The 17,321-nt window shown below is 31.8% G+C and overlaps 1 long non-coding RNA gene across 1 annotated transcript in view; it reads left to right on the forward strand.

Annotated features, from left to right (window-relative positions):
• LOC143068861 (uncharacterized) overlaps positions 1-856 on the forward strand; it is a 29,121-nt gene extending 28,265 nt beyond the window's left edge. Inside the window, exon 4 of the long non-coding RNA XR_012976258.1 lies at positions 570-856. This is a non-coding gene — a long non-coding RNA (uncharacterized LOC143068861). The remainder of the gene's footprint in view (positions 1-569) is intronic.
• Positions 857-17,321: the final 16,465 nt, after the last annotated feature.

Below are 17,321 nucleotides of genomic sequence, written 5' to 3' on the forward strand. Positions count from 1 at the left end.
AATAGTTTGCATTGGTGTTATGTTTTGTTTTTAGTTTTTTTGTTTTTTTTTTCAAAATGATACTTGTTTTATTCCAAAAAAAATCTGTTTGGAAAACGTAATGATATATATACATGTTGGTTTCAAAAATAGTATGATATAAAATGCAATTTACCTCTGTAGACAAATTCATATTTTGATATATTCTTATATTTTGTATCTAGTAATGCATTTCTAGAAGAAGAGCTACATTGCGAGCATATTTATTTGTTCATAAAACGGTTTGATTGAATAGTTGACATTAAGTACATTATAGTATCAACACACATGTATTTAGTTACATAAAAGAAAAAGTCGAAAAATGGAATATTAAATTAATGTAGCAAACTCCATTTTATAGATATCTTAATATGCTGTTAGTTGTGCGTCAAGTTTATAAACCTAGTCCGACATTTGAATGATAGTTGATGAAAACCTGTTATTCTAAAACAGATGAAATATCAAACAATAAATAACAAACATCATTAAAATAAAGTATGCTTAGATATGGGAATTCAATGATACTTTTAAATAAGTCAACTCTTTTTCAGAAAGTAACTTACAAGCACAGAAGAAAAAGAGGGCAGATATACATTTACCAATTGATGTCATACAGAACTTTTGGATTATGCATTATAACGCAAAACATTAGAAATTCATAGCAAAAAGTGTAATGATTTGTTGAGAGTGTATTCTTATAGTGCTCATAGTTTATATCTCTTGTTCATACCTAAACAGACGTTGTCATGATAAAACAATTAGTAATATTAAATAAAAAATGTAATTAACTTGAATCATGCATGTATTTGATGATTTTCAATAAATGTTTTAAAAATGATTCCAGAATACTTTGAAAGCAGCTCTCCTATAACTTCGACATTTTGATATCAATATGTATATAATTTTTAAAAAAGAACATCACTTGCATAATTAGAGATAAAGTTCTTCTTCAAACTCTGTGCAAAATCTCTGAAACTTATCTCATGAAGATGAAACGACTTATTGTAAACGTACTGGGCAGTGTTATACTTTAAGTACTGCTTAAGTCGACACTAGGGACCATCTTGAACTTTTTGTATGGTATTTATGATTCTGTCAGTGTTGAAGACCCGTCAGCGACTATCAAGATGAAGAACAAGTATAAAAACCCTGACCATTGATAATTTGTAATTTTTCTATGCATTGACATTGTGTGCGATCAATTTCCGTGCACGTATCCATATTCCTTTATTTTCTATTAAAGGGTCTGGACACGACTTAATGCACGTTTAACCCTTCAAAATAAAAGGTCATATGGCAATACTCTGTAGTTTATTGTCAACTGATTTGAAGCCGGAAGATTGGTGGGTGGTCTTACTTTGATTTAAACCATGTCAGCAATACTTTTATCTACAAAAAAGAGCAAGTTTTGTATTTTTTGATATTAAGTTCAATTCTCCATGAAGAAACGACAATTTTTTTCTGTGTCCAGTATCTTCTTATAATATTCTCTCGCACAATGTCTGGACATCGTTGGACATGCAACATTGCCAAACCACACATTAACAAATGAAATACAACACTTAGACTATAATCATAAAGTAGGACAATAAATGAACAAAAGACAAACACGGGTACAAATAAGACACATGGATCACGAAAAACATGCAGGGGTGACCCATTAGAGAGTGAGAAGAACTTGCTTATTGCATGACACTTGCCGTGAAAACAATTTGATAGGAAGACAAGCTTTTGTTTCAACTTTTTTTTTTAATTTCCAGCATGAGGCGTTTGCCTCACTTACCTCCATGTATAGTTACGGCCCTGTCTCTTCATTTTATATACGAACTACAGTGCATTGTCTTTTGGTATATATTTGTTGTTGTCTAAACTCTATTAATTTAGATTGGTTGTTGCCGAAACTCTATATTGAATTGTATTGGTCGTTGTCTATTGAAATTGTTTTCTTATTATCTATTGAAATAAATTGTTGACGTGAAACGGATGAATAATACGATATTTAGTCGATTCTTTAATAGAGATAGTTTTATTTCAAATTTTGAACTTTCAAATTGCAGGTCTATTTAGCAACATTAAAGAGGCACTCGTTATTAGGGTAAACTGCAGAAGTAACTTGTAAAGAAGAAATAGTTACGCTTCACGAACTGCTGATTGATTTCGTGATTTTTTCGGTTGAATATTGCTTTGAGAGGTTATAAACCGTTTTATAATTTTGTTAAAAGCTACTACTCTATGATTATATTTGTTTCAAAAAAGCTCTTACAAATAGAAATATATAAAAGATATTGTATGATTGCCTATGAGAAAACTCTCCACAAGAGACCAATGATGGTCATTTTCGAATATGAACTAAAAGTAAAAATGAAGTCCCGTAACTCTCATCTTGTAAAATTCGAAAATCTTTTCAAATTCATTATACAATGTTTTTTTACATGTCGATTGAATTTTACTTAAAAAACGTCGACTAGCAAACATTTTATGCATTTTCAGGGAGTAAAAACTTTACAATTAGTACAAAGGTAAGTTCCGGAAGGTATTGGTAGATTTCGAAACCAGACGGGACATTTTTACTGCCACTAACAAATAAGGGTATGTTAGAAAGAGACAGATAACTTTTGCCTGCCAACAGGTCATCTACTGACCTTCATAGAGTTATTACGACGAAGTCTGTACAGTGGTCTTTCAACACGATTTAAGGGACCGTTCAATATTTACCAGATGGATGGGCCGGTGCATTCTTAATATTGTTTCATTAAAAAAGCTAACGCCCATCCTTTTAAATTCTGAAAAAAAGTCCTTGCCCATCTAAAAAAATCTATAAAAAAAGTCCTTGCCCCTCTTAAACTATAAGACAATCAAAAATGATTTAGGTTCTTTTTCTATTTTAAAGTTTTTAAAATTTTATGTCTTGAAATCAAAGAATAAACTTTGGTGTTAATACAAAATTTAAAATGTGCAAGTTAATTCCATATATATGTATACATTTAGTTCAAATATGAATATTCCGTTATCTGTTCTACTTTTGGAAAAAGAAATTATGGTCCTTTTAAGCAAATATAAGCAGGCATGTTTTTGAATTTGATGCAGCCTTTTTCGCCTATTAATTAATTCCCTTAATTTGACAACTAAACACCAAACTATCAAAAAACCTAGCATTCTGTAAGATTGATATATAAATGAGAAAGCTGTACAGTTATATGAAAATCTAAGTTGATTTGAAAAAGTTAAAAAAAAATTTAAAGGTGACCATTCACCATCCAAATTTGGTCCAAACTTAAAATTGCAGTTTTTTTTAAGCTATTTACTAAATCCATAAAAATTACAGCAAAAAACAAAGTACTAAATAGCCTGGCATTCAGTAAGATCAATATAAAAATGATTTAGCAGTAGAGTTTTATGAAAATGCAAGTTGATGTGAAAAAGTTATGAACAAATTTAAAGATGACTATCTTGAAATAACCTAAAACAGAAAATTTAGCTTTTTCTTAAACCTTTTTATTAAATCCATAAGAATGACAGCAGCACACCAAACTACCAAACAACTTGGCATTCTTTTAGATCAATATATAAATGAAATAGCTGTAAAGTTTTATGGAAATCCATGTTGATTTGAAAAAGTTATAAAAAAAATTAAAGATGACTATCTGGATTTAGCATAAACTGAAAATTTGAGCTTTTTCTTAAACCTTGTTATTAAATCCGTAAGAATGACAGACATACACCAAACTACCAAACAAGATGGCATTCTGTAAGTTCAATATATAAATGAAAAGGCTGTATAGTTTTATGAAAATCCAGGTTGATTTAAAAAAGTTATAAAAAACATTAAAGATGACTATCTAGGTTCAGCCTAAACTTAAAATTCTAGATTTTTTTTACCTATTTATAAAATCCATAAAAATGACAGCAATACACCAAAGTACCAAACAAACTGGCTTTCTGTAAGATCAATATATAATTGAGATAGCTCTAGAGTTTTATGAAAATCCAAGTTGATTTGAAAAAGTTATAAAAAAAATTAAAGTTGACTATCTGAATTTAGCCTAAAATGAAAATTTGAGCTTTTTTTCTTACCTATTAATAAAAGTCATAAATTTAACAGCAATACACCTAACAACCAAATAACCTGGTTTCCTATAAGATCAATATATTAATGAATAAGCTGTATAGGTTTTTTAAAATCCAAGTTGATTTGAAAAATTTGCAAAAAAAATTAAAGTTGACTATCTGAATTAATCCCTAACTAAAAATTTGAGTTTTTTTTCTTACCTATTAATTAAATCCATAAATTTAACAACAATACACCAAACTATTAAACAACTTGGTATTCCATAAGGTCAAAATAATTTATAAGATAGTCCGAACAGAAAATTTTAGCTTTTTTAATCCTTAATTAAATCCTTAAAGTTGACAGAAATGAACCAAGCTACCAGTTTTTGAGTGCCCACAAAAGAAATTTCTTACACTTCGATAAAATGGATAAAACATTTTCCTATAAAAATGTTCTGGCCCATCCACTAAATATTTAAAAAAAAGTTCTTGACCATCCAAATATTTCTACAAAAAAAGTGCTTGCCCCACCCATTTGGCACCGGCCCATCCATCTGATAAATATTGAACGGTCCCTAAGGGTCTTTCGGGTAAAAATAATTTTGTTACACGTATCCTTTTTTTAAGAGTTGTCAACCATAACACTGTACAAAATGCTTTGTCTACAGTCAGTGTTTCAGAAACTAAAACATTCATATATCGTGCAAAGATCAGCCCTTAGTTGAACTTGAACAGTATTATTATGAGTAAATAGAGGAATGGGTCACTTAACAATAAATCTCGAATCTGAGCAGTCAATAGTGTAATTGAGCATGTAATTTACCGTTAGTTGTTTTTGCTGTCTGGGATATTTATTTTTTTCCTTTATTACATCAAGGCTTTGAATTTCTTTTTTTAGTTTAGTTTTTGTCATTTCGGTGTCATTTAGATTATTATACAGTGTGGGTCCTGCTCATTGTTGAAAGCTGTACAGTGATCTATATTTGTTTACATCTAAGTTATTTTGTCGCAGGTTAAAATTTGTCTCATATGCAATCATACTACATCTACAAAGGAGTAGGTCCAGTAAGACCCGTTTTTGTCCCAAAATATAGCACATTTACAAAATTGTTAAATGTTAACTTTTAGCTATTTTGTTGGAAAGTAGGATACTTCTGTTACATAAATATGAGTTGTTGTCGGTTGCTTATGTGCTTCATATTTGTTTTTCGTTCATTTTTTTGTACATAAATAAGGCCGTTAGTTTTCTCGTTTGAATTGTTTTACATTGTCATTTCGGGACCTTTTATAGCTGACTATGCGGTGGGGAATTTGTTAAAGGCCGTACGGTGACCTATGGTTGTTAATTTCTGTGTCATTTTTGGTCTCTTGTGGAGAGTTGTCTCATTGGCAATCATACCACTTCTTTTTTATATTTACATTTGATTGTCTTTAATTACTAAATCAGGTCAAATCTTACGCTTAAACTAATTGAATCGACTGAAGTGTTTAAAAGGTATCTAAAATCTTTCATCAGAAGAACCTGAAGTTTGAGCCCAAAATCGACCCTTCTTCTTTTTATAGAATTGATGTGCATTAAAAAAAAGATCTTGTCATGGTCGTGGTTGTATTACTGCCAATATTTTGTATATCCTGCAAGGTATAGAGATAAGCAGTACAGCCATGTTTCTAAACGTATGCATATCCGTCGCATTGAATATTGATCATGTATTAAATCCAGACTTTCCTCTCCGTTCACATTTCAGATCTGTTGATCACACTATGGCAGACCTCAACAAACTATTACTATCATTAACCACAATATTACTTTATTGAGGAAAAGAAATTATCTAAGAGAGGTTTTGCAATAAGGGTGTTAAAAACACTTGCATCAGATGATATCAATGGTATATTATAAGTGTGCATACCCTAAGTGCAAATTTCTAGCACCATAAAAATGTCAGGGTGAAAAAAAATATTCCTTTTCATCTGTTTAAGCAGTATAAATGACTTTTGTGGTTCCTTTGATGCTACATGTTTATTGTTGGCTTATTGGTGTGTATCCCCAATCTACTTTTATTTAGAGATTCAAGATAAAATAGCACAGAAACAAACGAATGAAAGCACGAAAAGGGGTTCGAAAGATACCAGAGGGACAGTCAAACTCATAAATCGAAAATAAACTGAAAACATTGAAAATGCTTTCTGACTAATTGTTGAAAATGAACAAAATAATTTTTTGTCTCAAACTTTTCTTTTTACATCAAACCCAAATATACCTGTACTATTTACACTGTATTCCTGTTACATGTAGTTAAAGACACAGCTATTCGACTTAATTTAACTCTGAAGTTGAAAAAGTGATAAGTTTTGTTATGCAATTTATGTGAATTCTCTTGCTTTTAGTTTGATAATCATTCATACTTTTGAATGTATCATTGACACTCATACCACATTTTCCAATATATATATATATATATATATATATACTATTTAACGCACTGCTTGTATAGACTAACAGTTTATTTCTATTGTGGCGGACGAATAATTTTATTTTCCCAATCAGCAAAATCTTTTTACTGCGACAAATTATTCTATTACATTAAAATGGGGAAAAAATACTCCAAGGAAAATTGCGATAAAATCAGAAAGGCAGTTACTAGATTCTTTGACAAACAGAAATAGTAATTAGACGATAGACTAACAATAGTTAGGAAGATAAATTCTAAAAATGAAATGCAAATTGTTATTTATTTTCGCTCTGTTGTTTCCTGTAAATCATAGTAAAATGTTCATGCAATACATTTACCATGGAAACAATTATAGAAAATTCCTGTCATTTGTTATTCAAGTGAGCTTATATACTGGAATAGAATCTCCGGTTCGTAATCTCATTATTTTTCAAGTTCATTCGGATAGCAAAAATGATTCTGGTTTTCGTCTTGTTGGCCTGAAAAATTAAGGAAACAGTAGCAGACAGAGAAATTGATGGTAGTTTACCAGGGAGGTTTTTTTTGCTTAGTTTTCAACTTCTCTACGAGAAAGAACAGGTGAAATGTCACGTGATATTAGTGTAAAAACTATAAAACGTATCCCTTTTTTTAATCCCATGAAACCAAAAGATGTAAGCATTACATGATCGGATATTTTAAATGAGAATACATAAAGGATATCAAATATCTTTGTTTTATAAAGAAGATGCTTATAAATCGTTTCAATGTGAGAAATTCCACAAGAGTTTGTTCTCTTATTGTTAACGTAGTTGTTTACTGTTCTATAAATTCATCATTTCTGAATTAGGTTTAACCCACGAAAAAAAGACGGGGATATTGGCCTCAGTGATTTTTATGAATTATACACCGACTTTAACATATTCATAAAAATGACAAGACAAACGACAAGAATCTCAGTGATATAAAAATGAAATTACTAACTATTTAATCAATCTAAAAACTTTAATCACTTGTGACTTTAAAATTGTTTATCAGAGACTTATAGGTTTTAGTTTATTCAAAATTAAATCTTGTGAAACGCAACATATTTAATCTATGATATCATTTCAATGAATAAGATCGCTTTTTATCCTATTTTTAAAATTCTAGCTTTATTTTGTTTAATAAATGCATTGTTCCATAATTGTTTTGTTATATCTGTTTTTCGTAAGATCCCGCCATTTTATATCAAACATAGTTGTATAAGGGAACGTTCAATATTAATCAGATGGATGGGCCGGTGCAAAGTGGGGCGGGACAAGCACTTTTTTTGTGGAAATATTTGGATGGGCGAGAACTTTTTTTAATATGCATAGTGGATGGGCCAAAACTTATTTGATAGGAAAAATTTTGCTACAAATTTTATTGGTGTGTAGAAAATATGTGTAGAAACAAACTGGTAGCTTGGTTCATTTCTGTCAATTTTAATTTAAGATAGTCACTTAGTCTTTTGAAAATTAACTTGGAACTCTATAGAAATCTCAATTGTATTTTGACCTTATAAAATACAAGGTTGTTTGATAGTTTTGTGTATTGCTGTAAAATTTATGGATTTAATAAATAGGTAAGAAAAAAAAGCTCAAATTTTCAGTTTAGGTCTCAATTCAAATCAACTTTGATTTTCATAAAACTCTGCAGCTATCTATTTATATTTTGATCTTACAGAACGCCAGGTTGTTATGTAGTTTGATGTATTGCTCTTATTTTTATGGACTTAAACCAGGAATAGATTGCCTTAGCCGTATTTGGCACAACTTTTTGGAATGATGCGTCCTCAATGCTCTTCAACTTTGTTCTTGTTTGGCTTTATAATTATTTTGATCTGAGCATCACTGATGAGTCTTTTATAGACGAAACGCGCGTCTGGCGTATTAAATTATAATCCTGGTACCTTTGATAACTATTCACTAGCTTTTAGAGCAGTGAAATAACTTGTTATGGCTCTCAAATAGTATTCCCTTTTCATATGGACCAACGTGTGAACCTCTTTTAACTTTATATGTTTTATAACCCCAAACGAGTAAAACTAAATTTTTCGATTTTCCCCCCAAATATTTCTTACAAAAGCTTACTTACAGTTGCTTTCACAAATGTTTTCTTTGAAAAAGGTTGTAAAGGATTATAAATCGGAAAGTTTTGACAAACATTTCGAGCAAAATTGTTTTTTTGTTTGAATTCGGTAAAAATCTGTGCATTTTATAAAGAATAAACCACATTGATAATACAGAAAAACATTCTACTCAAGGACAAATGAGTTGTCTACCTTCTTATTAAATATTAAAAAAAAAACATACATACTAAAATCAAATATAATAAATTGTTTTCTTGTTGAACCCAAGTCACGTTCAATCTTTCCTTCATTCATTCAGCAATACTTTTGTCATTAGGACGCTGTTTTCTATAAGATAAGATAAATTCTATTTCCAATAGAGGACCCATTATGGGAAAAGTCAGTACATTGATTTTTTATATCACACAATTGCTGTAGACAATATACAAAAAAAAAAAAAAAAGAAGAAATACAACTGAAAAAAACATGAAATATAAATTTGAGTTAATAATACATGTAGTCACGTAAACCAGTATGGTTAGTGTTTATTGACCATGCACTAGAAGCAGCATTACATTTACATTATAAAAATAGATTTTGATGTCTGTGTCAATTTGGTCTTTTGTGGATAGTTTTCTCATTGGTAATCATACCACATCTTCTTTTTTATACTTCCTCGTGGCTGATGCATATGAATAAATAGTATTGTTGTTCATAAGCAGAAGTCACCAAGGGCATGTGCTTAAAGGACACCCAAGCCAATACACAGAAATATGAACACTTAAACACTCTACAACACAAGCATAAACTTATACTAAAAAAGAATTACTATATTATAGTCCTCTTTGTGGCTAAAACACATACTAAACAATATTAACAGATAAGATAAGATAAATATATTTTATTTCCGATTAATATGTACTAGTTATCAAAATGCAGGAGCCACCAAGGGCAGGTGCTTGAAGGAGATAGTATTATATTGTGTAAAATTTTTGTGTAAAAATATTTGGATTTGGATGCAGCCTCTAGCACAACTTGTCCCAATGCTATGAGAGAGAGAAAAAAATTACACAAAAACAAACTATATATTCCACTAAAACACGACGAATTTAAAAGTATTAATTCTACGACGAAAGGGAGATAACAGAACAAATTTTTGTGGCTTTTATAGCCAAATAGAGGCCTACAGTTCTTTGATTCAAGTGGTATATATAGGTGACGGGTCCCAGTGGTGGACCCAGAAATTTTCCCAAGTTTGGGCCCACTGACTGCCTAAGAGAGGACCTCCTCCGGTCATGCCTCAGTGATTCCCTATATAAGCAACCAAATTTTTCCGAGAAAAGGAGGGGTGGCGGGAACCCTGCCCCCTTAATCCTCCTCTGGGTTCGTTTACCCTGGATGCATCTTTGTCGTTTGCATTATTATTTATTAAATTAATGTTTTTAGGTTTTTTTATGTAGGCATATTTTTGAAAAAATGAAAAGTTAAAAAAAGATAATTTTTTTTTAATCATGAACATATTTTTAAATAACTGCTTTATGAAGATTTTTTTATTGGTACTTCATTTTATATGTTACAAGTTGTGCAGTAGTTGCTGTAGTGCCCACATTATAAACGTGAAACTCTTTGCTTCTGTGTAATTTTCGCTGTCATATATGTAGAAAGTAGTGGATTAAACCTGGTTTTAAAGATAGCACAGCAGTCAACAATATGTCATAATCTTAACATGCTTAATCACCAAAAAAAACCAAAAAAACAAGAATGTGTCCAAAGTACACGGATGCCCCACTCGCACTATCATTTTCCATGTTCAATGGACCGTGAAATTGGATAAAAAATATAATAAGGCATTAAAATTAGAAAGATAATATCATAGGGAACATGTGTACTAAGTTTCAAGTTGATTGGACTTCAACTTCATCAAAAACTACCTTGACCAAAAACTTTAACCTGAAACATGCACTTTCATTTTCTATGTTCAGTGGACCGTGAAATTGGGGTCAAAAGTTTAATTTGGCTTTTAAAATTAGAAAGATCATATCATAAGGAACATGTGTACTAAGTTTCAAGTTGATTGGACTTCAACTTCATCAAAAACTACCTTGACCAAAAACTTTAACCTGAAGCGGGACAGACGGACGAACAGACGAACGGACGCACAGACCAGAAAACATAATGCCCCTCTACTATCGTAGGTGGGGCATAAAAATACAAAAACGCTTATATTGACAATGCACATGAGCAAATGTGAAAGACAATAATACAATAATTTCCCATTAGCACACTTACGCAACATAATGCATCCTCTGATTGAGTTATTCTCGTGTCTGTTGGCAAGAAATAAGAAAATATTTTCATTCCCTGAAAGTAAAATGATATGTTTTGCTTTGTTTCACTCAAATTGAAATTCGGCGTGCAACAAATAAAATGTATGATTGAACAGAAACAAAAACCGAATAAACCATACATTTAAAGAAGATGTATCATATAATGAGAAGGAAATTGAGAAGATAGTACTTTAAATAAGAAGATGTGGTATGAGTGCCATTGAGACGACCCTCCATCCAATTCATAAATTTATAAAAAATTAAAATAAAGTTCTACATAAGAAAAAGCTTGTACAAAGTCAGGAATATGACAATTGTTATCCATTCGTTTGATGTGTTTGAGCTTTTGATTTTGCCTTTGATTGGGCACTTTCAATTTTGAATTTTCCTCGGGGTTAGGTAATTTTGTGATTTTTACAATTATAGGTCAACGTACGGCATATAACTTGGCTCATACCGATCAGCAAGCTAATTATGGCACCAGAATGAATATTGTAAAACTATATTTTGAACAGGAAAACCAACGGTCTAATATATTATATCAAAACAAGAAACGAGAAAAACATATGAACCACGCAAACAAAGGACAACCATTGAACATCAGGCTTTTATAAGCGCCAATTTTCGCCCTTAACTATGACAGCAGTGTTTCACTGAAATATAAAAGCACACACCATAAACTATCAATTGAAATGCTTAACTCGTTCGAAACGAAAAACAAATGAGATATACAGAAACAAATGAGAACTGCTGAATTACGTACACATAATCAAGACATGTTCCTAACCATTTTCTATTAATGAAATGGTTATCGTTGATTCTTAATGAGTATGTTTGTTTTTTTGTCTTTATTTTCATCTTTTTTTATAGTGTCTTGAACAAGTCTTAGTTAAAACAATTTCAATGAGTACCCACATGTGTTTTCTGAAACACACATATCAGGCAATATCTCAAAAGTTAAGAATGTTATCGTGATTTACCTTAAATAACCAAGAACGCCGCAACCAAAAACCTTGAAGTCAAGGATGTAAAAATACTTTATTGATAGAGAAGCTTCGTGACCGGAAACAGAAAATGAAAAGTCAATTTGTTTAAGATAACGTTGACTCAGATAACTGGAAAAGAAAGTAAGTCATAATTTCTAACCTAATCAATGGAAAATTCATTTTAAAACAGTAAAGTTATAGAAATGCCGAATTCTGAGGAAAATGAAAACGGAAGGTGTGTAATCAAATGGCAAAATCAAAAGCTTAAACGGAGCAAATGAATGGATAACAACTGTCATATTCCTGACTTTATACAGGCATTTATTTATGTTATATACTTATTTAGGAGTATTCATTTCAGCTAGAGATAGTCTACAACACGTATTACTACAAATATAATTATTGGATTACTTGATGCATTTGAACCGTTAAGTTTGGTACCGTTAATGGTATTCGAAGAAAATGATAAAGCTGTGCATGATGTATTGGGCCGTCTTGTTGGACAGATTGATTGCTGCTCACTTCATTAACCTCTATAATCTAAAGAATTGAACAAAAGTTTTCTGATTTCTGTCAAACAAATAACCAAAGCGCTATCTCAATTTTCCTGCAGCAGGAACATTTATAGCCAAACATTTGAAATCCGAGTATGTAAAAAAACCATAAAATGAGATAAGCTGTATGCTGATTAGTTATTATCTCTGTAATCCTTATTATTCAGAACTTCTGTATTGACAGGAATTATCATTTATATGGTCATAACTAATTAATTAACTGTTTACCAGATATATAATTTTTGGAATAATAAGGATTTCTACCCCAGCAACCGAATACTTCATTGCTTTTGGCAAAACCTTTCGCAATTTTGTTTCCCAATATTTTTATATTTAGCACTTTATTGGGTCATTCTAACTTTTTGTTCGAGTGTCAATGATAAGCCTTTTGTAGACGGAACATACATCTGTGTACTGAATGTAGATCATGTCATGAATTTATATTCACCCAACATCTCTTAGTCATGTGATCTTACTATTTTTTAAATTTGACTTGTAAAATAACATTTTTTGGGGCATTTTAGAACCCTCTCTGCTACCACCAACTCAGCCAAGTGAGTAAGAAATAACTTTACCTTTAAAATATTTGTTCATTAGACCGTTGGTTTTCCCGTTTGAATGGTTTTACACTAGTAATTTTGGGCCCTTTATAGCTTGTTGTTCGGTGTGAGCCAAGGGTCCATGTTGAAGGCCGTACGTTGACCTTTAATGGTTTATTTATATAAATTATTATTTGGATGGAGAGTTGTCTCATTGGCACTCATACCACATCTTCCTATATCTATAAACAACCGTTTACTATTTATGCGACCGTCTTTATGTGTTTGTATTTATCAACAGGCTTTCAGTAAGGTACTAGTAATCCCATGAGGACGCGGTGTGTCAGTGTAAGATCAACCCGGGAATTCCGCCTGGTTCATACAAAAGGTAAAAAAAGAAGACACTTAACAAACGAACACATTTTTAAACTAGTCAAAAAGCATTAAATGATTAGGAGCATGTTCGTGTCAGGAGTCAGAAATTCCGTGGTTGCCGCTTTTTATATTTTTTCAATATATCGCAGTAATTCTCTCATTTTTATTGTTTTAAATTTGTCAGTTTTTTTAAAGCTATTTATACAGTATTATATTTGCTCATTGTTGAGGTCTGAACATTCAAATATTTGTATTGGAAACAAGCTTCGCAAAATTCCACTACGGTAAATGTCCGGCTCATCTTCATGTTCACATAAAGAAATGTCCATTTGATTGACAACAATTTTATTTTGTCCGCAGTGGAAGAGAGTCTTCGGAAATACTGTGGAACTGTTTACTTGCATAGTGGTATTAACCTTATGTGGATTCTAAAAAACTCTCAACAACTTCTGTTTAATTTTCAATCCCTGAAATTCTGAAATTAATTCTTTCTAAACTTTTGATTTTTCAACCTTGTATACCACTATTCCCCATGCTAATTTGATTAACCTTCTTATCGAAATACTCCTCAATGCTTTTCTGCATAAAAATGGTAGTACAGGCTTAAAATTTGTTACTTTGGGATACAATACAATATATTTTGTTAATAGTGAACAAAAGATAAAACATGCTAAACAGTGATCAGTATGCTGGAGTTTTTAAATGTATTTGTTGAATTTGCCGCAGACAAACTGTCGGCATTGCTATGGGAACGAATTAACTGTGCGCTTCTACTTGTGACCGCTTCTTATTTTCATATGAGTTGGAGTTCCTTCCGACACTTGTCATAACAAGAATATCAAAGAAGTCATTTACTTTCAAATTAAAATACATTGATGATGTCTTTTTCATGTATAACCCACACTTTTCTGACTGGTTTCCATTTATATATCCAACAGAACTAGAAATTAAAGAAACAACAGACACGACTTCCTCCACCTCATTTCAAGACTCACAAATCGTTGTCAATATAATGGTATTTTATTCGACTGTCGTTCAAGTTAGAGGTTTAGCTAGCTATAAAACCAGGTTTAATTCACCATTTTCTACATAAGAAAAAAGAACCTATACAAAGTCAAGAATATGACAGTTGTATTCCATTCATTTGATGTGTTTGGGCTATTTATTTTGCCATTTGAATAGTCTACTTTTCGTTTTGATTTTTCTTCTGAGTTCGGTATTTTTGTGATTTTACTTTTTACCCCTGTTCATCGCTTATTTGTGCTGTTTTATATTTAACATTGCCATAAAAGCGGGAGGTTTGGCATGCCACAAAATCAGGTTCAATCCACCACTTTTTTCCTAAAATGTCCTGTACCAAGTCAGGAAAATGGCCATTGTTATATTATAGTTCGTTTCTGTGTGTTTGAAATTTTAATGTTGTGTTTTTGTTGTGGTTTAGTTCTTCGCTTATATTTGATGCGTTTCCCTCAGTTTAAGTTTGTTACCCGGGTTTGTTTTTTTTCTCAATCGATTTATGAATTTCGAAGAGCGGTATACTACTGTTGCCTTTATTTATAATATAGAATTTATGTTTGATTTTTTTGGTGGAGTTAAAAAAAAACAAAGAGGGGAAGGTAACAACTCCTTCGATTTAAATGTTCAAATTCTTAACAATTCTTACAAAGCAAATCAACAGCTGAGAGACAAATACTCCAATCAAATTTGACAAAGAAGTTGTTCTCGAAAGTAATTGCTTCACATGTGTCAATTGGAGATAGGTAGAAACACAACAAATCTAAATCTCAAGTCTCAGGATGAGAGATTCAGGCAACCCAAACATAATATAGAAGGAAATACGCAATTAATATAAAAAAGAAGATGGGGTATGATTGCTAATGAGACAACTTCTCACCAGAGATCAAAATGACAACTATAGGTCACCGTACGGCCTTCATCAATGAGCAAAAGAAATACCGCATAGTCAGCTATAAAAGACCCCGAAATGACAATGTAAAACAATTTAAACGAGAAAACTAACGGCCTAATGTATGTACAAACAATTAAACGAAAAACAGATATGTTACACATAAACAAACGACAACCACTGAATGACAGGCTCCTGACTTTGGACAGGCACATACATACAGAATGTGGCGGGGTTAAACATGATAGGGGGATCCTTTTCATCATAAAATGGTAGCATACGCTATAAATTTATCACTTTGGGATACCATAAGGCATATTATGTTAATAAGGAACAAAAGGGTAACACATACTACACAGAGGAACAAGTGACTAGTATGCTGGAGTTTCTTATTGACAACATATTTGTCGAATTTGGAGGTAGACTTTTTTCAACAAATTGTCGCCATTCCTATGGGAACGAACTGTGCGCCTCTCCTTGCTGACCTCTTCTTATTTTCATATGAATCGGATTTCCTTCAGACACTTGTCAAAAACAAGAAGATCAAAGAAGCCAGGTTATTTAATTTCACGTTCAGATATATTGATGATGTTCTTTCCATTAACAATCCGAACTTTTCTGATTGGGTTCCATTAATATACCCACCATAACTAGAAATTAAAGAGACAACAGACACGGCTTCCTCCGCCTCATTTTTAGACTTATACCTCGAATTTGACATACACAGTCATCTCAGTAAAAGAATCTATGACAAACGAGACGATTTTAATTTTAAAATTATCAATTTCCCCCACCTTAGTAGTAATATACCAACTTCACCTGCATATGGAATATACATTTCCCAACTTATTCGGTATTCAAGAGCTTGCAGCTCCTATTCAGACTTTGTAAAACGTCACCAGTGTCTGAGCAGAAAATTGATGAAAAAGTTCATCGTAAGGTACCAAGAACTTGTTGATAAATATTCCGTATCAACTTCACAAAAAATACAAGATGGTCTTGAAGTATAGATGTTGCGTGCTGACGTTGGTTATCATCTTAATAACGTGTTATAGTATTCTTGTATTTGTCTTTATTAATATTACTTTAACTGTTAAGTCAGTTTTTTGAGATATTCATTTGACGTGACTCTGTGCTTATGTAAAATATCATACTTCGAACGAAAAAATTATTTCATTTATTAATATTACTTTTACTTATGGATCTTGTCCTACTTTGAATGACAAAACTATTTTATTCATTAATACTGCTTTTTAGCTCACCTTGCCCAAAGGGCCAAGTGAGCTTTTCTCATCACTTGGCGTCCAGCGTTCGTCGTCGTCGTCGTCCGTCGTCGTTAACTTTTACAAAAATCTTCTCCTCTGAAACAACTGGGCCAAATTTATCCAAACTTGGCCACCATCATCTTTGGGGTATCTAGTTTTAAAAATATGTGGCGTGACCCGGCCAACCAACCAAGATGGCCGCCATGGCTAAAACTAGAACATAGGGGTTAAATGCAGTTTTTTGCTTATAACTAAAAAACCAAAGCAGTTAGAGCAAATCTGACATGGAATAAAATTGTTTATCAGGTCAAGATCTATCTGTCCTGAAATTTTCAGATGAATGGGACAACCTGTTGTTGGGTTGCTGCCCCTGAATTGGTAATGTTAAGGAAATTTTGCTGTTTTTTGTTATTATCTTGAATATTATTATAGATAGAGATAAACTGTAAACAGCAATAATGTTCAGCAAACTAAGATTTACAAATAAGTCAACATGACCAAAATGATCAGTTGACCCCTTTAGGAGTTATTGCCCTTTATAGTCAATTTTTGACCATTTTTCGTAAATCTTAGTAATCTTTTACAAAAATCTTCTCCTCTGAAACTCCTGGGCCAAATTAATCCAAACTTGGCCACAATCATCGCTGGGGTATCTAGTTTAAAAAATGTGTGGCGTGACCCGCCCAACCAACCAAGATGGCCGCCATGGCTAAAAATAGAACATAGGGGTAAAATGCAGTTTTTGGCTTATAACTCAAAAACCAAAGCATTTAGAGCAAA

The sequence above is a fragment of the Mytilus galloprovincialis genome, chromosome 3 (assembly GCF_965363235.1).
Source record: "Mytilus galloprovincialis chromosome 3, xbMytGall1.hap1.1, whole genome shotgun sequence".
Taxonomy (NCBI): Eukaryota; Metazoa; Mollusca; class Bivalvia; order Mytilida; family Mytilidae; genus Mytilus; species Mytilus galloprovincialis.